Raw genomic sequence first — 23,000 nt, forward strand, 5'->3', positions numbered from 1 at the left:
TTTCAAGAAACTTGTTATATATATGTAATGGGACACTATAAAAGCTATGCTTCCCACTGTGAGTTGTGGTACAAAAACGTCAAAAATCACTATTCAATGATATATACATACAATACATATCTGTTTCTTGTTATTTTTTTATGTCCCATATTACATACCATGCCTTTTGTGCTAAAATATCTTCTTTACGTAGTTGTGCTCTTTCAGAGGTTTGGATATCTAATTTCCAAAAATAATCATTGGGAACAAATCTGGTCCTAGACATTCTTTGTAAAAAATTTTGTCCTTCACTTTACAATTTACAGAGTATTTTAAAATAGGGTATATGTTAGTCTCATTTTATATGTGAGAAAATTAAGGTTCAAGAAGATGGGCTCATCTAATCCAGCTCTATCTAAACTCTGTAACCTACTGACATACTTTTAAATTCTATCCATTACCTCTTGTCCCTCCCCTATTAAAGATCTGTCTACGATCATTCAATGACTAAAATTTAAAATGAGTTTAAAAAGTGAAAATGCAAAGATGAAAAGGCCAGTTTGTAGTATCAAGGAGCTTTGCTAAGATGAATAACAACACAAAATGGTGAAAGTGCTAAGTTAGGCAGGAATGCTTTACTTGAGGTTGGAGAACAATACCAGAAGGAAGTTAACTAACATTTGGGGGTGGGAATATTCTTCCATGCATGGGACTTTTCTACATAATGCAAAATGTTTAGCAACCCCCCCCCCCCCCATGCCTGTAACAGCCCTAGTCTTAGCCATAGCTAAAAATATCACCCATGTTATTTGTCTCTGTAGGCACTAGGGGATTGGGCTTCACCCAGTTTGAGGCCTACAGGTTAGGCTACAGAGTGGTGCTCTCTGCTGCCCTCTGTTGACATAGAAAGGTAAGATCAAGCCCTTAGCTGAAAAAAATGTGTCCTATCCCTTGGAGAAAAATGTCCCAAGAACAGCCTGGTGTTGAGGCTCAGTGAGAGTTCTGGGAATGTGGGGTGAGGCTGAGTAAAGGCTGGGAGCCACTCTTCCTGGTCCAGACTATAGCCAGTATTTGTCATTTGCTTGTCTTTGGCAAGTTGGCATGTTTGTAAAGGGAATAAAGGCTTGTCTTATACAAACACACCTTGTCCTTATGCTGCAGTTTGCCCAGGGCTTGAACCAAGCCTTCTTCTCTTTCTGATAGAATGATCATTTTGAGCTGGGTGGTTACAGTCAGTTATAAAAGTAGGTAAACTTGAAGGGGGAAGATTTGAGGAAACTGGATATGAGCAAATAGGACAATTCTTCCAAGGTAGTTCTTATCAAATGTAAAACTGGTAAGGCACACACCAGCACTTTTCATTCCCATATTGGATTACAGTGTACAAGTTCACAGAGAAAAAACTGGAAGTCAGAGTGGAGAAGATGTTAACACAGAGTCAGTAAAGTGTGGCCTGCTTTTAAAATGAGCTTTATATGGCTACCCATAAACAGGCTCACTCTGTGTAGACCCACACTCAGCACTGCAGTCAGCTCTTTATTATTCACACTAATGAAGGGAACAGAGAAGACAGAACCCAAAAATCTTTCAGAGAAAGATCTGTTTTAAAGTTTCTCATAAATAGAGGAGGACCTTCAAGATGGTGGAGGAGTAAGACATGAAGATCACCTTCCTCCCCACAAATACATCAAAAATACATCTACATGTGGAACAGCTCCTACAGAACGCCTACTGAACGCTGGCAGAAGACCTCAGACTTCCCAAAAGGCAAGAGACTCCCCACGTACCTGGGTAGGGCAAAAGAAAAAAGAAAAATCAGAGACAAAAGAATGGGGATGGGACCTGTACCTCTAGGAGGGAGCTTGTGAAGGGGGAAACGTTTCTACACACTAGGAAGCCCTTTCACTGGTGAGGATGGGGTGGGGGGAGGCTTCGGAGCCACGGAGGAGAGCCCAGCAACAGGCGTGCAGAGGGCAAAGCAGAGAGATTCCCACACAGAGGATCGGTGCTGACCAGCACTCACCAGCCCGAGAAGCTTGTCTGCTCACCCACTGGGACGGGTGGGGTCTGGGAGCTGAGGCTCGGGTTTCGCAGGTCAGATCCCAGGGAGAGGACCGGGGTTGGCTGCGTGAACACAGCCTGAAGGGGGCTAGTGTGCCACAGCTAGCCGGGAAGGAGTCTGGGAAAAAGTCTGGAGCTGCCGAAGAGGCAAGAGACCATTGTTTCGGGGTGCGCAAGGAGAGGGGATTCAGAGAACCACCTAAATGAGCTCCAGAGATGGGCGCGAGCGCGGCTATCAGCGCAGACAACAGAGACGGGCGTGAAACGCTAAGGCTGCTGCTGCAGCCACCAAGAATCCTGTGTGCAAGCACAGGTCACTATCCAGACCTCCCCTCCCGGGAGACTGTGCAGCCCGCCACTGCCAGGGTCCCGTGATCCAGGGACAACTTCCCGGGGAGAACATGTGGCGCACCTCAGGCCGTTGCAACGTCACGCTGGCCTCCGTCGCCGCAGGCTCGCACCGCATTCCATACCCTGCCCTCCCCTAGGCCTGAGTGAGCCAGAGCCCCCTAATCAGCTGCTACTTTAACCCCGTCCTGTCTGAGCGAAGAACAGATGCCCTCAGGCAACCTACACGCAGTGGCGGGGCCAACTCCAAAGCTGAACCCCAGGAGCTGTGCGAACAAAGAAGAGAAAGGGAAATTTCCGCCAGCAGCCTCAGGAGCAGCGGATTAAATCTCCACAATCAACTTGATGTTCCATCCATCTCTGGAAGACCTGAACAGACAATGAATCATCCCAAAACTAACGTGGTGGACTTTGGGAGCAACTGTAGACTTGGGGTTTGCCTTCTGCGTCTAATTTGTTTCTAGTTTTATGTTTATCTTAGTTTAGTATTTAGAACTTATTATCACTGGTAGATTTGTTTATTGATTTGGTTGCTTTCTTCCTTATATATATATATATATATTTTTTTCTTTTTCTCTTTTTGTGAGTGTGTATCTTTATGCTTCTTTCTGTGATTTTGTCTGTATATGTTTGCTTTTACCATTTGTCCTAGGGTTCTGTCTGTCTGTTTTTTTTTTTTTTTACTATAGTTTTTAGCTCTTGTTATCACTGGATTGTTTTATTGGTTTGGTTGCTGTCTTCTTTTTTTTAAATTACTTTTTAATTTTTTTATTTTAACAATTTTTAATCTTTTTTATTTTAATAACTTTATTTATTTTATTTTATTTATTTATTTCTTTTTTTTCCTTTCTCCCTTTTCTTCTGAGTTGTGTGGCTGACAGGGTCTTGGTACTCTGGCCGGGTGTCAGGCCTGAGCCTCTGAGGTGGGAGAGACGAGTTCAGGACATTGGTCCACAGGAGACCTCCTGGCCCCTCATAATATCAATCGGCGAGAGCTCTCCCAGAGATCTCTGTCTCAATGCTAAGACCCAGCTCCACTCAATGACCAGCAAGCTCCAGTGCTGGACACCCCATGCCAAACAACTAGCAAGACAAGAACACAACCCCACCCATTAGCAGACAGGCTGCCTATAATCATAATAAGTTCACAGATGTCCCAAAACACACCACCAGACACGGTCCTGCCCACCAGAAAGACAAGATCCAGCTCCTCCACCAGAACACAAGCACCAGTCCCCTCCACCAGGAAGCCTACACAACCCACCGAACCAACCTTATCCACAGGGGGCAGACACCAAAAACAACGGGAACTACGAACATGCAGCCTGTGAAAAGGAGACCCAAACACAGTAAGTTAAGCAAAATGAGAAGACAGAGAAACACAGCAGATGAAGGAGCAAGGTAAAAAACCACCAGACCAAACAAATGAAGAAGAAATAGGCAGTCTACCTGAAAAAGAATTCAGAGTAATGAGAGTAAAGATGATCCAAAATCTTGGAAACAGAATGGGGAAAATACAAGAAACGTTTAACAAGGACCTAGAAGAACTAAAGAGCAAACAAACAATGATGAACAACACAATAAATGAAATTAAAAATTCTCTAGAAGGAATCAATAGCAGAATAACAGAGGCAGAAGAACGGATAAGTGACCTGGAAGATAAAATAGCGGAAATAACTACCACAGAGCAGAATAAAGAAAAAAGAATGAAGAGAATTGAGGACAGTCTCAGAGAACTCTGGGACAACATTAAACACACTAACATTCGAATTATAGGGGTCCCAGAAAAAGCAGAGAAAAAGAAAGGGACTGAGAAAATATAAGAAGAGATTATAGTTGAAAACTTCCCTAATATGGGAAAGGACATAATCAAGTCCAGGAAGTGCAGAAAGTCCCATACAGCATAAATCCAAGGAGAAACACGCCAAGACACATATTAAACCAATTATCAAAAATTAAATACAAAGAAAACATATTAAAAGCAGCAAGGGAAAAGCAACAAATAACATACAAGTGAATCCCCATAAGGTTAACAGCTGATCTTTCAGCAGAAACTCTGAAAGCCAGAAGGGAGGGGCAGGACATATTTAAAGTGATGAAAGGGAAGAAATCTACAACCAAGATTACTCTACCCAGCAAGGGTCTCATTTAGATTCGATGGAGAAATTAAAACCTTTACAGACAAGCAAAAGTTAAGAGAATTCAACACCACAAAACCAGCTTTACAACAAATGCTAAAAGAACTTCTCTAGGCAGGAAACACAAGGAAGGAAAAGACCTACAATAACAAACCCAAAACAATTAAGAAAATGGTAAGAGGAGCATACATATTGATAATTACCTTAAATGTAAATGGATTAAATGCTCCAACCAAAAGACATAGACTGGCTGAATGGATACAAAAACAAGACCCATATATATGCTGTCTACAAGAGACCCACTTCAGACCTAGGGACACATACAGACTGAAAATGAGGGGATGGAAAAAGATATTCCATGCAAATGGAAATCAAAAGGAAGCTGGAGTAGCAATTCTCGTATCAGAAAAAGTAGACTTGAAATAAAGACTATTACAGGAGACAAAGAATTACACTACATAATGATCAAGGGATCAATCCAAGAAGAAGATATAACAATTGTAAATATTTATGCACCCAACATAGGAGCACCTCAATACATCAGGCAAATGCTAACAGCCATAAAAGGGGAAATGAACAGTAACACAATAATAGTAGGGGACTTTAACACCCCACTTTCACCAATGGACAGATCACCCAAAATGAAAATAAATAAGAAAACACAAGCTTTAAACGATACATTAAACAAGATGGACTTAATTGATATTTATAGGACATTCCATCCAAAAACAACAGATTACACTTTCTTATCAAGTGTGCATGGAACATTCTCCAGGACAGATCACATCTTGGGTCACAAATCAAGCTTTCATAAATTTAAGAAAATTGAAATCATATCACCTATCTTTTCTGACCACAACACTATAAGACTAGATATCAATTACAGGACAAAAAAAACTGTAAAAAATACAAACACATGGAGGCTAAACAATACACTACTAAATAACCAAGAGACCACTGAAGAAATCAAAGAGGAAATCAGAAAATACCTAGAGACAAATGACAGTGAAAACACGATGATCCAAAACCTGTGGGATGCAGCAAAAGCAGTTCTAAGAGGGAAGTTTATAGCAATACAATCCTACCTCAAGAAACAAGAAAAATCTCAAATAAACAACCTAACCTTACACCTAAAGCAATTAGAGAAAGAAGAACAAAGAAACCTCCAAAGTCAGCAGAAGGAAAGAAATCATAAAGATCAGATTAGAAATAAATGAAAAAGAAATGAAGGAAATGATAGCAAAGATCAATAAAACTAAAAGCTGCTTCTTTGAGAAGACAAACAAAATTGATAAACCACTAGCCAGACTCATAAGGAAAAAAGGGAGAAGATTCAAATCAACAGAATTAGAAATGAAAAAGGAGAAGTAACCACTGACACTGCAGAAATACAAAGGATCATGAGAGATTACTACAAGCAACTATATGCCAATAAAATGGACAACCTGGAAGAAATGGACAAATTCTTAGAAAAGCACAACCTTCTGAGACTGAATCAGGAAGAAATATAAAATAGAAACAGACCGATCATATGTACTGAAACTGAAACACTGATTAAGAATCTTCCAACAAACAAAAGCCCAGGACCAGATGGCTTCACAGGCGAATTCTATCAAATATTTAGAGAAGAGCTAACACCTAACCTTCTCAAACTCTTCAAAAATATAGCAGAGGGAGGAACACTCCCAAACTCATTCTACGAGGCCACCATCACCCTGATACCAAAACCAGACAAAGATGTCGCAAAGAAAGAAAACTACAGGTCAATATCACTGATGAACATAGATGCAAAAATCCTCAACAAAATACTAGCAAACAGAATCCAACAGCACATTAAAAGGATCATACACCAGGATCAACTGGGGTTTATCCCAGGAATGCAAGGATTCTTCAGTATATGCAAATCAATCAATGTGATATACCATATTAACAAATTGAAGGAGAAAAACCATATGATCATCTCAATAGATGCAGAAAAAGCTTCTGACAAAATTCAACACCTATTTATGATAAAAACTCTCCAGAAAGCAGGCATAGAGGGAACTTACCTCAACATAATAAAGGCCACATATGACAAACCCACAGCAAGCATCATTCTCAATGGTGAAAAACTGTAAGCATTTCCACTAAGATCAGGAACAAAACAAGGCTGCCCACTCTCACCACTATTATTCAACATAGTTTTGGAAGTTTTAGCCACAGCAATCAGAGAAGAAAAAGAAATAAAAGGAATCCAAATCGGAAAAGAAGTAAAACTCACTGTTTGCAGATGACATGATACTATACATAGAGAATCCTAAAGATGCTACCAGAAAACTACTAGAGCTAATCAATGAATTTGGTAAAGTAGCAGGATACAAAATTAATGCACAGAAATCTCTTGCATTCCTGTACACTAATGATGAAAACTCTGAAAGAGAAATTAAGGAAACATTCCCACTTACCATTGCAACAAAAAGAATAAAATACCTAGGAATAAACCTACCTAAGGGGACAAAAGACCTGTATGCAGAAAACTATGACACTGATGAAAGAAAATAAAGACGATACAAACAGATGGAGAGATATACCATGTTCTTGGATTGGAAGAATCAACATTGTGAAAATGACTATACTACCTAAAGCAATCTACAGATTCGATTCAATCCCTATCAAACTGCCAATGCCATTTTTCACAGAACTAGAACAAAAAATTTCACAATTTTTATGGAAACACAAAAGACCTGAATAGCCAAAGCAATCTTGAGAAAGAAAAATGGAGCTGGAGAATCAGGCTCCCTGACTTCAGACTATACTACAAAGCTACAGTAATCAAGATAGTACTGGCACAAAAATAGAAATATAGATCAATGGAACAGGATAGAAAGACCAGAGATAAACCCATGCACATATGGTCACCTTATCTTTGATAAAGGAGGCAAGAATATACAATGGAGAAAAGACAGCCTCTTCAATAAGTGGTGCTGGGAAAACTGGACAGCTACCTGTAAAAGAATGAAATTAGGATATTCCCTAACACCATACACTCCTTGTCTTGCTGGAGTTTCTCCCTTGCTAGCTGAGAGGAAGGAAAATGGCCATGTTGGGGAACCCCACATGGCAAAGAAGTACGGGTGGTCTCTATAAGCTGAGGGACACCTCTATCCAATAGGTAATAATGACCAAAAAAACCAAAAACCAAAAACCAAACAAACAAAAAAACCCAACCCCAAAACAAAAAGCTGAAGCTCTCAGTCCTACAACCACAAGGAACTGAATGCTGTCAGTAACTACACGAGCTCCCCAGTCAAGTTTCCAGACGAGAATCCTACCCTGGCCAACACCTTGATTGAAGACTTGTAAGACCCTAAGCAGAAGGCCCAACTAGGCCATGTTCAAAGTCCTGACCCACAGAAACTGAGATAATAAATGTGTGTTGTTTTAAGCCACTAAGATAATATTATGATGCATCAATAGAAAACTAATACACCCACAGAATTCAACACCATCCTGACTAGAGACAACTTGGTTAATATAGAAAGCAACTAAAACTCTTGAGGTACGCCCAATAAAGATTATAATGGCATACTTGAATACTCCGTTTTATATAAATAATAGTAACATAATAGAGCAACTCAAATAAGCATGGTTTACAAGCCTAACACTTTGTTAGTGATAGTCACATTCAGCAGCAATAATCATACACAGTGCTATATTAGTTAGTAAGGAGAATTATGAAAAGTATAAAAGATACAGCCCCCCCCCCCAATATCCTTTGTTTCCTAAGTCTTATCTGTGTCATCTGGGAGTTTCTTTATATAAAGGTCTTATTTCCCAGTGTTTCTAAAATAGCAAAGCCAGAGGAATAGATAAGGCACGGAGAGCAGCTTGTAGGCAGCATGGAAAACTGCAGAAGGGGAGGATGAGTGAATTGGTTATGTATTGAAGCATAACAAATTGCCCAAAACCTAGCAGCTTAAAACAACAAACCTTTATTATTTCACATAGTTTCTGAAGGTCAGGAATCTGGGAGCAGCTTAGGTGGGTGGTTCCAGCTCAGGGTCTCTCAGGAAGTTTCAGTCAAGCTGTTGACTGGGATGCAGTCATCTGAAAGCTTGCCTGGGGCTTGAGGAACTAAAGTTGACCCCTGGACAGCACAGGTTTGAACTGTGCAGGTCCACTTACATGTGGCTTTTAAAAAATTACATGTGGCTTTTAAAAAATTACATGTGGCTTTTAAAAATATTACAGTAATACATGATCTGCGGTTGCTTGAGTATCTGGATGTGGAACTGTAGATATGGAAGACCCATGACTAAAGAGGGCCACCTGTAAGTTATATGTGGATTTTTAACTGAGCAGAGGGCTGGTCCCCCAAACCTCCCTACATTGTTCAAGGGTCAATTGTACTTCCAAGACTGTTCACTCACATAGTTGTTTGCAGGGGCCCTCAATTCCTTGAAAACAGGAATTTCTGACTGTCCTCATGACAAGGCAGCTGGCTTCCCCCAAAGAAAGTTAATCAAGAGCAAGGAAAAAGCTGCAGTGCTTTTTATGCCCTAGTTCAGGGATTAGCAAACTTTTTTTTAATAGATCTTTATTGGAGTATCATTACTTCAGAATACTGTGTTAGTTTCTGTTGCACAACAAAGCAAATCAGCCATATACATACACATGTACCCATATCCCCTCCCTCTTGAGCCTCCCTCCCATCCTCCCTATCCTACCCTTCTAGGTCATCGCAAAGCACTGAGCCGATCTCCCTGTGCTATGCAGCTGCTTCCCACCAGCCAACTATTTTACATTCGGTAGTGTATATATGTCGATGCTACTCTCACTTCGCCCCAGCTTTGCCCTCCCACCCCATGTCCTCAAGTCCATTTTCTATGTCTACCTCTTTATTCCTGCCCTGCAACTAGTTCATCAGTACCTTTTTTTTTTTAGATTCCATATATATGCATTAGCATATGGTATTTGTTTTTCTCTTTCTGACTTACTTCACTCTGTATAACAGACTCTAGGTCCATCCACCTCACTACAAATAACTCAGTTTCATCTCTTTTTATGGCTGAGTAATGTTCTTTTGTATATATGTGCCACATCTTCTTTATCCATTCATCTGTCAGTGGACACTTAGGTTTCTTCCATGTCCTGGCTATTGTAAATAGTGCTGCAATGAACATTGTGGTACATGACTCTTTGAATTATGGTTTTCTCAGGGTATATGCCCAGTAGTGGGATTGCTGGGTCATATGGTAGTTCTATTTTTAGTTTTTTAAGGAACCTGCATACTGTTTTCCATAGTGGTTTATCAATTTACCAACAGTGCAGGACGTTTCCCTTTTCACCACACCCTTTCTAGCATTTATTGTTTCTAGATTTTTTGATAATGGCCATTCTGACCAGCGTGAGGTGATAACTCATTGTCGTAAACTTTCTTGAAGGGCTAAATAATAAATATTTTAGGCTTGCATGCCATAGAGTATTGTAACTACTTACCTCAGTTGTTTCATTGCAAAGTCAGCTACATACAATATGTAAACAAATGGGGACGATATGTTCCGATACAACTTGATTTATAAAAATAGGCGTCCAGCCCATATAGTAAAGTTCACTAACCCCTGACCTGGTCTCAAAGCTGCATGCCCTCATTTTCCCTTTATTCATTCATTCGAAGCAAGTCATTAGGGTCCAGCTCACACTCCAGGGGAGAGGAATTAGGCTCTATCTCTTGAAGGGAGGAATAAAAGAATTTCTGGACGTATTTTAAAACCATCACAATGGGCTTAACACATAGTAAGCAGAATATGGGTTAAATATTGCATTCGTTTCTTAGGTCTGCTGTTACAAATTATACAAACTGGGTGGCTTAAAGCAACAGAAATTTATTCCCTCACAGTTCTTGAGACTAGAAGTCTAAAATCAAGGTATCAGTGGGGCCATGCTCCCTCTGAAGGCTCTAGGGAGAATCTTTCCTCTTTCTAACTTCTGGTGGCTCCCAGCAATCCTTGGTGTTCCTTGGCTTGTAGTTGTTTCACTCCAATCTCTACCTCTGTCTTCAAATGGCCCCTTCTCTCTCTGTGTGTCCTCTCCTCTTCTTATAAGGGTACCACTCATTGGATTTAGGGCCCATCCTACCCAGAACGACCTCGTATTAACTTAAATAATCATAACTACAAAGAGTCTATTTCCAAATAAGGTCACATTCTGAGGTTCTAGGTGAATATGGATTCTAGAGGAACACTATTCAACACCCCCCCTACACACAATAGTGCCCCTACCAAGTTCTCTGTCCTCACTTCCTGCCACTCCTAACTCTAGGCTCTAGTCAGAGTGAATGGCTCGTTCTCCTAACCTACTAGGCTATATGATCTTGCTGTTGCTCTCCCTAGAGTGCCCTGTCACCTCTTCCTTGTTTCTACTTAACCTTTAAGATTATCCCTTCAGAATCCCTTGATGACACCCCTGGATCTGTTGGACGTGTTTCCACAGCACCCTTTGCATATTTCTAACACATCTGTATTGTAATGACTAGTATATAAGTTTGTATTCTACACTAAACCCTAAGCTGCTTGATATCAGTAACTGTCATTTTCATTCCTGTGTCTTCAGCAACTAGCAGAGTACTTCGATAAACAGAAAGTATTCAAGAAACATTTGTTGATTGAACAAAGTTACAGGATTTTCTTCTTGTAAATTCTTAAATGTAAATTTCAATTACATATTTTCTTTTTGAGGAACTTAATGCAATATAGTTTTTCTTAGCAGTGCTGTGGAGGCTTTTCATATGGTATTAAATTTAATCTCCAGTTTATAATATTTCTCAACATTATACTATTTATAAAAATATTTTTTATATTTTATGTGAAAAAGTCAATTTCTTTTAATATATTGCAGTATGATTTCAATTTTATATATTTTTCTTATGTATACTAATAAACTTAATATTTCTTGCTAAAGATTTTTTTGGGGAAAATTAATATATAGAGAAAGAAATAAGTGAAATTTTATTGAATTGTTCTTTGGAAAATATGGCATAGGTTATATGTTCCAAGAATTTGATTTAAATCAAGTATAGCTGGCTCTCTATATCCATGAGTTCCATATCCATGGATTCGACCCATTGTAGATAGAAAATATTTGAAAAAGAATTCCAAAAAGCAAAATTTGTAGTGTAACAGCAACTATTTACATAGCATTTACATTGTATTTAAAACTATTTGCATAGCACTTACATTATGTCAGGTATTATAAGTAATCTAGAGATGATTTAAAGTATACAGGAGGATGTGCTTTGGTTATATGCAAATACTAGGTCATTTTATATAAGGAACTTGAGCATCTGTGGATTTTGGTATTTGAGGGGTTCTGGGATCAATCCCATAGGGATACTATGGGACGACTGTATTTCTTTTGATTTTATGATTTGCTTGACTTTTCTACATTTGGTCATGAAATCAGTCTTCCGTTATTGTTTTCCCACTTACTGTGTTAGCAAGTTGGGACATAAAATATCTTAAGAATTCCCACAATTTATTCCTGAGAAACTGTACATTACAAACTTTGCATCCGGCACTTTTAAGCTGTGTAACCTTGGGCAAGTTACTTAGCATTATCTGTATAATGGAGAAAATGACAGCGGTGCTGGTGATGGTGATAATTATGACCATACCTACTGAGATGGTTACTGTAAAGGTTAAATGAGATAAGGCATGGCAGCCCAAAGCACAATGCCTGCTCACAAATGTTTGCTAATATTTTAATAAATCTAGTCACTAAATCCAATTGATTCCATCTAAGTACCATTCAAGTTTTTGCCCCAGTCTTTTTTTTTGCGGTACGCGGGCCTCTCACCGCTGCGGCCTCCCGGGCTGCTGAGCACAGGCTCCGGACGCGCAGGCCCAGCGGCCATGGCCCACGGGCCCAGCCGCTCCGCGGCACGCGGGATCCTCCCGGACTGGGGCACGAACCCGCATCCCCTGCATCGGCAGGCGGACCCCCAACCACTGTGCCACCAGGGAAGCCCTTGCCCCACTCTTGATTCGCACATCTTTCCCTTAGGTTCCTTTCATTTCTCATATGGCCTGTAACAAGAGCTTCCAAATATATCTCCCTGCTTCTAATCTCCTTCCCCTTCAATTCCTACAGGAGCAATCTTTCTAAAATACATTCTGATTATTTCACTCCCTTAATGAAAATCTTTCCATGGCTCCCCATCGCATAAAGCAATGCTTCTCAAACGTCATTCATTCCCATACCTCTTCCCAAGCGTTGCAAATGTTTCCTCTGCCTGGACTGCCTTCCTCATCTTTCTTCCTAAAGAATTCATTCCGTATAATTTACCTTATTTTATCTGTAATAAGGATGTCACTTAACGTGAACTGCAAATTTTATTCCAGACCTTTATTTTGTACCTTAAAAAAATCTTTGAGTGGCATATAATTTACATACATGAAATACATAGATCGCAAGTGTTCTGTTTAATGAATGTCAACAGTTCTACACATGTAACCACCACCCCAAGCAAGATCTAGAACACTTCTAGACCTCTAGAAAGTTCCCTAATGCTCCTTTCCAGTCAAGCAAAATATCTTCTTCCACTGCCCCAGCCAAAAAGAAAATTTTTTTTTTTAGAAAGAGCAGTGCTACTTTATTAAAATACTGGTTTATTTCACATGTATATATTTGTCTCCCCACCATTTCCATTTGTCTGACCATCACTACTACTATGTCCTATCATAACATTCCATACATACTTAAAACCAAGCAAAGGGTGGAGTTTCGTCTCTAAAAACTAAACAGGCATTTTGGACAACATATTCTTGGCAATGGAACCTGGACAACATTTATCAGACGTGGCGGGGAAAGTTCTCACTCTGCATTATAAAAAGGACAGCCAGATGTCAACTGCTACAGAAATGAAATAAGATGGAAAATTTTAACAAACTGTTTAAATTATTTTCTTAGAGAGACCTCCTCCATTGCCAGAGATCTTGAATAGCCTCCTGGTCAGTCATCTGGAAACAATTCTTCACATTATTGATGAACTTGGCTTCCACTTTGGGAAGGGGACCACCTTTTCCTATAGTTGCTTGCATTTTTGCTTTAATGTCTTCTACAGAGCTAGGTCCTTTTGGTGTTTTAGGAGTTTTTGTCCTGTTTTTTGAAGGATTCTTGACGTTTTGATCTTGGTATTGATGGTTTTGAGTCTTTTCCACTCTGGTTTGATTTCTGTGCATTTTTGGCTGGAGTATCTCGTACAGATTTCTTTACTGGAGCTTTTTCTTCAGCTTCTTCATCATCAAGTCATCGTTGTCATCATCATCATCTTCATCTTCATCAGCAGCAAGTTTTATTTTTTTCTGTGGAAACTTGCTACCACTTCCAGGGGCAGAACGCTTTCCAGACATACTTAGGAGTGTCACATCCTCCTCCTCTTCATCTTCTGACTCTGCATCTTCCTCCACAGCTACTAAGTGCTGTCCGCTAATATGCACGGGACCTGAACCACACTTCAACCGTAAGACCACAGGTGGTCTTATTTCAAAGCCCCCAAGGGAAATCGTTGGCTGTACAGACAATTTTGAAGTTGCCAGTGTTACTTTGATTGGACTGCCTTCATAATTCATTGCTTCTGCTTCAACAGTGGGCAATTCATCCTTTGTGCCAGCCCCTCTTCTTGAAGATAACTGGTGCTCATTTTCATCATTATCCACCTTAAAGTGATAATCTTTGTCAGCCTTTGGTTCACAACCGAAAAGATAGTTCTGGGGCCTCAGGGGGCTCATGTCCATCTCCATCGAATCTTCCATGGGTTGGTGGCACGCACTCAGGTGGGAGAGAAAACGGACAGATAAATAACTACTGTTCCGGAGAACAGCCGCACAGGATGGCATGACACCACAGTAAAGCCAAAAATGTTATGACAAAAAAGATTTTAAAGGTCACAGAACAATCATATTTTTTTCCATTGATATTAAAAGTGCTTTGCATGATTTCAGCTTGCATGATCATTTTTACGGTCCCACATTACTGTGCATAGAGAGGGTTGTTTGTGTTTTTTAACTTTTCATTTTATTTCCTTTCTGGCATTTTAGCTATATCTGTTTATGTGTATATGTGCATGTGCATGTGTGTGTGAATGGTTGCTCTAAAGTAGAAATCAGCAACTACGGCACATGGACCAAATCCAGCTCATGGCCTTTTTTAAAGAATAAATAATACTTTATTAGAACGCAGCGCTGCGAGACCACAAAGCCTAAAATATTATTATCTGACCCTTTACAGAAAAAGTTTCCCAACCCTTGCTCTAAAGTGATGGTTCTTACATTTTAGCATGTATCAGAATCACAGACAGACTGTTGAGCCATACCCCCAGAGCTGCTGACTCAGGTCCGCAGTGGAGCCAGAGACTTTCATCTCTAACAAGCTCCCAGGTGATGCCGATGCTGCTGGGCTGACTACGTCCCAAGAACCACTGTTCTAGAGATTATATTATATAACTTTAACTTATTACAACCTCCCTCATACTATTTTGTACTACTTCAATCCCAACTTTTGTGCTCTTGTTATCATATATTTTATTTCTTTATATGCTCTTAACTCTATTGTACATTGTTATTATTTTTGCTTTAAGTAGGCCATAGTTTTTTCTGTAAATAACACACAGTGAAATTGACTTCCTGTGGTGTACAGTTCTACAAATTTTAACTTATGTATGGATTCTTGTAATTGCCATCACAATAAGTCCCTCTGTTAAAGGATTTAGTAGAAACAAGGAGCATGAATAAATGAGGAATTTTACCACAGAGATGGAAAGTATAAAAAAAAGAATCAGAAGGAAATTCTAGAAATAAAAAATAAATATAAAAATTTAAGAATTCATTAGATGGGCATAACGGTCTTGCTATTGAGTGAAGGTAACTTCTCTACTGGAATGTAAGGTTCTCATGTTTTCTGCTCTTTTGCTTTATTCAGTGAACCAGCACTGTTAATATCCACTTATATGTTGGTCATTTCCAATTTGTATTTATTGCTGCTAACGTGTATCTCATATGATTTCTGAAGAGTATTGTCTGAAAAGTTTATTCTTGAAACTTTCAACTGGAAAAAGTTCTGGCAAAATTATTTTTCTTTCACAGTTTCTCAAAGCAGCCATAGAAACCACTTTGTTTTTCATGTTTGTTCCTATGGACCTTATTGTCTAATCATTTTCCAGGTAAGAGATTACAAGGCAGCCTTTTTCAGGTTTTCAATTAGTAACCTTTTATGGTCTTTCTTGGTGAGGTTTGTTTCCTGGTTTATGATCCCCTAGATACTTTAGGGAACTTTAGTGAGGAAAGCTTGTAGTTTCCGAGACACTCGGCAGCCACTGTGCCCCCACCTCCATCATCTTATTAAATTATGAAAGCTGTTAAGGAGAATGGAAAGACAGCCTAGAGATGGGGTTCAATAACTTTTAAAACTTCCATTCTGATTTTAATAAAGTATCAGCCTGCTATAAAGACATCAAGTTTCTTTCAGCTCCCAGGTCCAGGTTAATAAGCAGTAGAGTTACGTAAACATCTTTCCATTTGACACCTTACAATCCCTAGATGCCTTCTGAGGTATGTCTCACCCTTTTGTTTATACTATTATAATACAAACTAAAAATTGGTTTTCAATTTCTAATGTAAAATTCTTTTGTCATCTATGTTGTAATCCTGCCTCTAAGCATTTGCCTAAGTAATCTCTCTTGCCTGTTTTTTGATGAGGTGTGTCATAAAGTACTGTAAAGGGTGTGTTTACTTTGTGTTGCATTTATTGAGAAGTAGAAAAAAGGCTGTTCTATACTTTCCAGATGTTCCATCATTTCTTTGATGTCTGCAGAACAACCTGTGTAAATTGTTTCTACTAAGTTTGTATTGCATATGTATTTTGAAATGCATTTTACCAGGATCCATCATACCATTTTGCTATGAAAACAATGGTACACATCTCACAACATGGCATTCAAAGTTTATTCCTTAAATTCTAGACTAATGCTCGAAGTAGTATATTTTATTATCTGGTTATGATTGTATTTGTTGTCCTGGGAGGAAGGCAGAGTGAGATACTATCACCTCACTTTCCACATGAGGAAGTCATTGGAAGACATTCAGATGTCACAGATAACATTTCCCTATCTGGCTATTAGCTTTCCACATTCAGGAGAAACTAATATCTGTTACAGTAATCAATTTTTAAAATACAATCCCAAAACATTATAGGGACACTTCCTTAAACTCTCTTTTCTTTATATATTTCTACTGGCATTACAATACTATTTTGACTTCTTCCTCAGATCTCTTTCTCCGAATACAGCCTTCAGCCAAATTCTGGTTTAAGTAAAGTTTGGCTTTGATTTCCCTCTACTTTCTATTTTGGTACTTCTTATGTGACAATCCATATTCCATAAAAATCAGTTCATGGGCAGAAACAGCAGGAAGAGGAATCTGATTAGGACAGTGAACTGTGAGTCAGAGAGTGGGAATTCCACAGGGGGCAAAAAAAAAGGCTTTCAAGCAATTAGGAACTGGGATTACTAAAGGAGTTGAGTGATTTGAGAGAAGCAAGGGGTTAATAACTTGGAGTTTGTTTGCCAGGCAATAAGTGAGCAGGGCAGAGCAGGCCAAACAAGTACATGGAAACAGCAGCAGGCAGAATGCAAAAATGCTTTGTATCTTCAGTCACTCTTTATTCCTCTTATTATGGCAAATTTCAATCTAATGTGACACTATCCCAGAATCCTACCGGTAGTAATAACTGCAACAGTTGGCTGGCTGACCAGTCATTATGGGGTGAGGAGTTATTACAGCTCTTTTGGCAGAAGGGTTTTCTTCACTCTGTTGAAATGGATGCAATTACAGTAATTCACACCAAAGAGGGAGAAAATGATCATTAACTTATTATAACCCTCAAAAATAGTATGTTTTGAGGAGAGGACTGAAGCAACACTTCTCCAAGTAAATTCTATGCCACACTCACTCCTGTATTTTAGTTCAGTGCTCCAGATGAAAAAGGCTTCTGTGGTCAAACATGCTGAGAAATGCTGCATGATCCTCTTACTAAAAACATTAATAAAGGTCCCGAGAAGTCTTGCAGTAAGAACGTAAGTTCATTTAATTGTACTTAATTTACTTTTATGGTTAGTGCTTTCAGTGCCTGCTCAAGAAATCTTTGCATACTCCAAGATTGCAAAGATATTTTTCTTTGTTTTTCCTAGCTCTTGGTTCTGAGTTTTCTATTTAGATCTATGATCCATGCCTATTTAATTTTTGTGTATGGAGTGAGAAAGACATGGAGGTTCTTTTTTTTCCCCCATAAGAAAATCCATTTGATCCAGCAACATGTTTAAAAAGACTATCCTTTTCCCATTGAATTTACTTGCCACCTTGATCAAAAATCAGTTGACCTTATATGTGTGACCGATTTCTGGACGCACTGTTGTGTCCCATTGATATTATTTATCTATGCTTAGGGCAATACTTGATTAACTGTAGCTTTAAAGTCTTGAAATCACATATTATAAATCTTCCACCTTGCTGTTTCTTTTCAAGATTGTTTTAGCTCTTCTATATTCATTGCGTTTCCGAATAAATTTTAGAATCAGCTTGAAAATTTCTCCAAAAATGCCTGCTAGAATTCTGATAGAGCTTGTATTGGATCTATACATTAATTTAGGGAGAATTGGCATCTCAAAAGTTTTGAGTTCTATAATCCATGATCATGGTATGGTTGACCCTTGAACAATACAGGTTTGAACTGCATGGGTCCACTTAGATTTTTTTCAATAGTACACTGTACAGTACTACATGATCTGAGGTTGGTTGAATCTGCAAATTTGGAACCCAGAGGGAGGAACTGTGTATATGGAGGGCAGACTATAAATTACTGCAAATTTTCAACTGCTCGAGGGTCATCAGCACCACTAATGCCCGCATTGTTCAAGGGTCAACTGTATATATACTGTACTTTTAATTTTGATCTTTAATTTTTCTCAGCAATGTTTTGTAGTTCTCAATAGAGAGGTCTTGTGCTTTTTTCAAAGATTTATTTCTATGTATTTGGTATTTTAATGGTGATATTTTTATTTAGTTTCTAATTGTTTTAGCTATTCTAATTATTTCAAATAAATTTTTTATATTGACTATAACCTATGGCCTGGATAAATTTATTAATTAGTTCAAATAGCTTTTTATAGCTTCTACAGGGTTTTCTATGTATACAATCTTTCCGTGTGTGAATCACACCAGTTTTGCCTCCTTCCTGAAACTTGGCCTTTATCCCCTTTTCTTGCCTTAACACAGTAGCCCTATACTAAGCACATAATATACATCATCTCATTTAATCTTCATAACAACTCAGTGATATTCCTATTTTACAGATAAGAAAACTAAGGCTCAGAAATTTTCAGCAACTTGCCCAATCAAGAAATCACATCTATTAACAGATCTAGAATTCAAACCTAGGCAGTCTTACTCCAAACCCGTACTTATGACTACTAGCTTCTAAATTTGGAAGACTCAGAGGCACAAAAGCAAAAAATTTTTCAAATTAATAATAGAAAAAAATCCCATTAAGGGCAAAGATACAAACTGTTCATAGAAAAAAAAAAAAGGCAAGTTTCTTTTAAATATGAGAAGATGTCAACCCCACACAAAATGAGAGAAATGTAAATTAAAACTATGCTAAAATGGTGCAGTATGAAAACAGCATAATGGTTTCTCAAAAAATGAAAATAGAATTACCATATGATTCAGCAATCCCACTTCTAGGTTTATCAAAAAAAACTGAAAGCAGAACCTCAAGGAGTTATCCGCATACTCATGTTCCTATATAGCAGCATTATTCACAGTAGCCAAGAGGTAGAAGCAAACCAAATATCTATAGATGGATAAATGGATAAACAAAATGTGATATCTACAACACAACGGAATATTATTCATCCTTAAAAAGGAAGGAAATCCTGTCATATGCTACAACATGGATGAACCTTGAGGACTTTATCCTAAGTGAAACAAGCCTCACAAAAAAGACAAAAAACTGTATGATTTCACTTATATGAGGTATCTATATTAGTCAAATTCATAGAAACAGAAAGTAGAATGGTGGTTGCTAGGAAGTGGGGGAGGGGGAAATGGAGAATTGTCATGTAATAGGTAAAGAGTTTCAATTTTACAAGATGAAAAAGTTCTGGAGATCTGTTTCATAACAATGTTAAAATGCTTAACACTACTGAATTGTACACTTAAAAAATGGTTGTGGACTTCCCTGGTGGCGCAGTGGTTAAGAATCCGCCTGCCAATGTAGGGGACACGGGTGCAAGCCCTGGTCCGGGAAGATCCCACAATGCCACGACGCAACTAATCCTGTGCGCCACAACTACTGAGCCTGTGCTCTAGAGCCTGAGAGCCACAACTACTGAGCCGCATGCCACAACTACTGAAGCCCACGCACCTAGAGCTCGTGCTCTGCAACAAGAGAAGCCACAACAATGAGAGCCTGCTCGCCACAACTAGAGAAAGCCTGAGTGCAGCAACGAAGTCCCAATGCAGCCAAAAATAAATAAATAAATTTTAAAAAATGGTTGCAATGGTAAATTTTACATTATTTTTTATATCACAATTTAAAATTTAAAAACTATTTTTAAAACCTTAACACAAATTTTATTATAAATTCTTAAAAAAACTATGCTGAAACCATTTTTTTTTTTTTTTTTTTTTTGCGGTACGCGGGCCTCTCACTGTTGTGGCCTCTCCTGTTGCGGAGCACAGGCTCCGGACGCGCAGGCTCAGCGGCCATGGCTCATGGGCCCAGCTGCTCCGCAACATGTGGGATCTTACCGGACCGGGGCACGAACCCGTGTCCCCTGCATCGGCAGGCGTACTCTCAACCACTGCGCCACCAGGGAAGCCCTGAAACCATTTTTTAAGCTATCAGATGGGCAAAAATCCAAGTCTGATAGCACTTTCTTATATGTTCATTGCTGGGGGAGTACAAATTGGTACAATCCCTATGGAGCGCAATTAGGCAATAACTATGACACCTTTTGATCGAGCAATTCTACTCTGGTGAATTTAATCATTCAGATATACTGTATGAATATATGAGATGATATAGGCACAAGATTGTGAACTTCAGCATTGTTTGCAAAAGAAAGATACTGGAAATAACCAAAATGCCCATTACTGGATGACTAGTCAAATAAGTTATATCTATACAATGGAATACTATGCAGCTATTTTAAAATGAGAATGCTCACTATGTACTGATATGGAAATAGGTTCAAGATATGTGAAAAAATTAAGAATATATATAATAGTATGTATAAAAAAGGAGGGAAGTAGGAATCTGTTTATACTTTTATATTTCCTTGACATATAAAGAAACTCTAGATACATGAAAAGGATAATAATAAAATAGAGTAATATTGATGATAATAATAAATAAATAAAAATAATAATAATGATTTGGGGGCCCTGAACGGGAACCGAATAGGTAGGGGACTGGGGTGGAAAGACTTTTCAAAATATACTTTTTTATATGTTTTGGTCTTGGAACCATGTGACTTATATCACCTATTCAAAAAGTTCAATTAAAATTCCTATGCTTAGAAATAAATTTAATGGCACCAAGTGACATTAAATGATTCATAAAACAAATGTTTACCAAGTATCTACTATATGTCAAGTAGGCACTATTTAGCAATACAGCACTGAACAAGATAGAGTTCTTACCCTCATAGAACTTACATTCTAGTGGGAAAGACTATATATATTTTACTGAATAAAATAAATTATGTCAGGTAGCTATTTAAGAAAACGTCAATCAGGGTAAAGGAAAAAGGAGCGATGTAGTGAAAGTGAGGTGGTGGTACTTCTGAAGAGGAGGCATTTGAGTAGAGATCTGAATGAAGGGAAAGAAGAAACGATGTAAGGGAAAGCTTTCCAGGCAGCAAAAGGCTTGAGGCAGGAACAAGTTTGATGTGTTGCAGAAACAGCAAAAACATTTATACAGCTGGAGCAAACTGTGTGAGGAGAACAAGGCAGGGAATGATGTTAAACAGACGGTCAGAAGGCAGATCATATGGGCTTTGTGGGACATGTGCAAGGGTTTGGGTGTTAGAGACAACTATTGGAGGTTTTAAAAAAAATCTAGAAGGGTCTTCATTAAGATTTGGCCAGGGCACACCTGTATGGCCTTTCAGGTTGTTAAATGACTGAAATATTTCAAATATGGTCAGAAAATAACTGCTTCCCTGATAATAGTGTCACCTGCCATGCTGGCTCCTCTCCCAGGATACAGAACCCTCTCCCCCGCCATGAACCGATAACTAAGTAACCTGGCCCAGCAGTTGCTATTAATAGAGCTGGGGAAGTTAATCAGCTCAGGAACCTAGAATCATTGCAGTTCAGCAATCTAAAGGATGAGCCAAGGTTTCACTTTATTATAGCCCTAGAGCCTGCTTAGGACAGTGTGTCTTGGTTTTCCATCCCACCAAGGGTCAGTTGGGCCCCAATTCCATCATCTGGGCTCCCGCTCAGTCCAGCAGGAATAAGAGGCAGGCTAGAGAAATAGACCCAATGTCCCTAAGGTCTGAGATGAAGCTAGAGGAAAGGGAAACCTGTACTTCCATATAAACAATCTGTCTCCTCAGTACTTTCTGAATGATTTGAAAGGCTACTGGCCCACAGCCAGCCTTTATAATTTTTATAGAATACATTAACCGCATCAAACTTTTTCTATGTTCAAAGTCATACAATTGTCGAGTATCAGGATTTTTTTCCAAATACATCGTGACAAAAGGGAAATAGAAAATATCAACCTCGCCAGCACCAAATGCAATCTTAACACTCTCATAGCTGCACTCAATAAAGTCAATGTTTGTATAACAATGTGTAGTTCCTGGAATCCTAATATCAACACAGAACTATAGTAGCTGAACTACAGCAATTTTAATTTCATATATGAAATTTATTTTACACACTATAGTATTGGGAATTTAGTCCGGAAAATTAGTACACATGTCAAAATCTTAAAAACAGATTTCTCCAAAGTTGCATGAAATTTCTAAGGCTGCTTGCCATTTCCATCCATTTCACGAAGTTCCTCCTCTTATTCTGCTGCTCTTAAATCTAGGATCCCAACAACTGATTATGTTAGTTCTACTTAGTTCTCATTCATTCGATTTCTTTGAATATCAAAACCTCCAGTTTAACTACCTAAGAGACTACTAAATATTTGCTAACATAATCTTGTAACATGAGCCTAAACTAAAGGGAAAGCAACTGGAAAGAACATCAGGGAGAAAATTTAAGCACTACTCAGAAATAATCAGTCTCAGGGCACCAGATATATATACAGCACTTTTATTTTCTGACCATAAGCACCTTAACTCAACCAAAGACAAGACATTAAAAGTCATCTCATGCAAGCAGGAGGACCTGTGTTAGCAGAACACTTGCTGAAAAAGCT

General features: G+C 38.7%; 1 protein-coding gene and 1 pseudogene across 1 annotated transcript in view; both read right to left on the reverse strand.

The window, feature by feature from the left end:
• MAP3K13 (mitogen-activated protein kinase kinase kinase 13) overlaps positions 1-23,000 on the reverse strand; it is a 155,965-nt gene that overhangs the window by 99,828 nt on the left and 33,137 nt on the right. The gene's annotated exons all lie outside the window — the stretch shown is intronic.
• LOC113622051 (nucleophosmin pseudogene) lies at positions 12,914-14,443 on the reverse strand (annotated as a pseudogene).

The sequence above is a fragment of the Aethalodelphis obliquidens genome, unplaced genomic scaffold, assembly GCF_003676395.1.
Source record: "Aethalodelphis obliquidens isolate GAN/ISIS:26980383/991018 unplaced genomic scaffold, ASM367639v1 scaffold1, whole genome shotgun sequence".
Taxonomy (NCBI): Eukaryota; Metazoa; Chordata; class Mammalia; order Artiodactyla; family Delphinidae; genus Aethalodelphis; species Aethalodelphis obliquidens.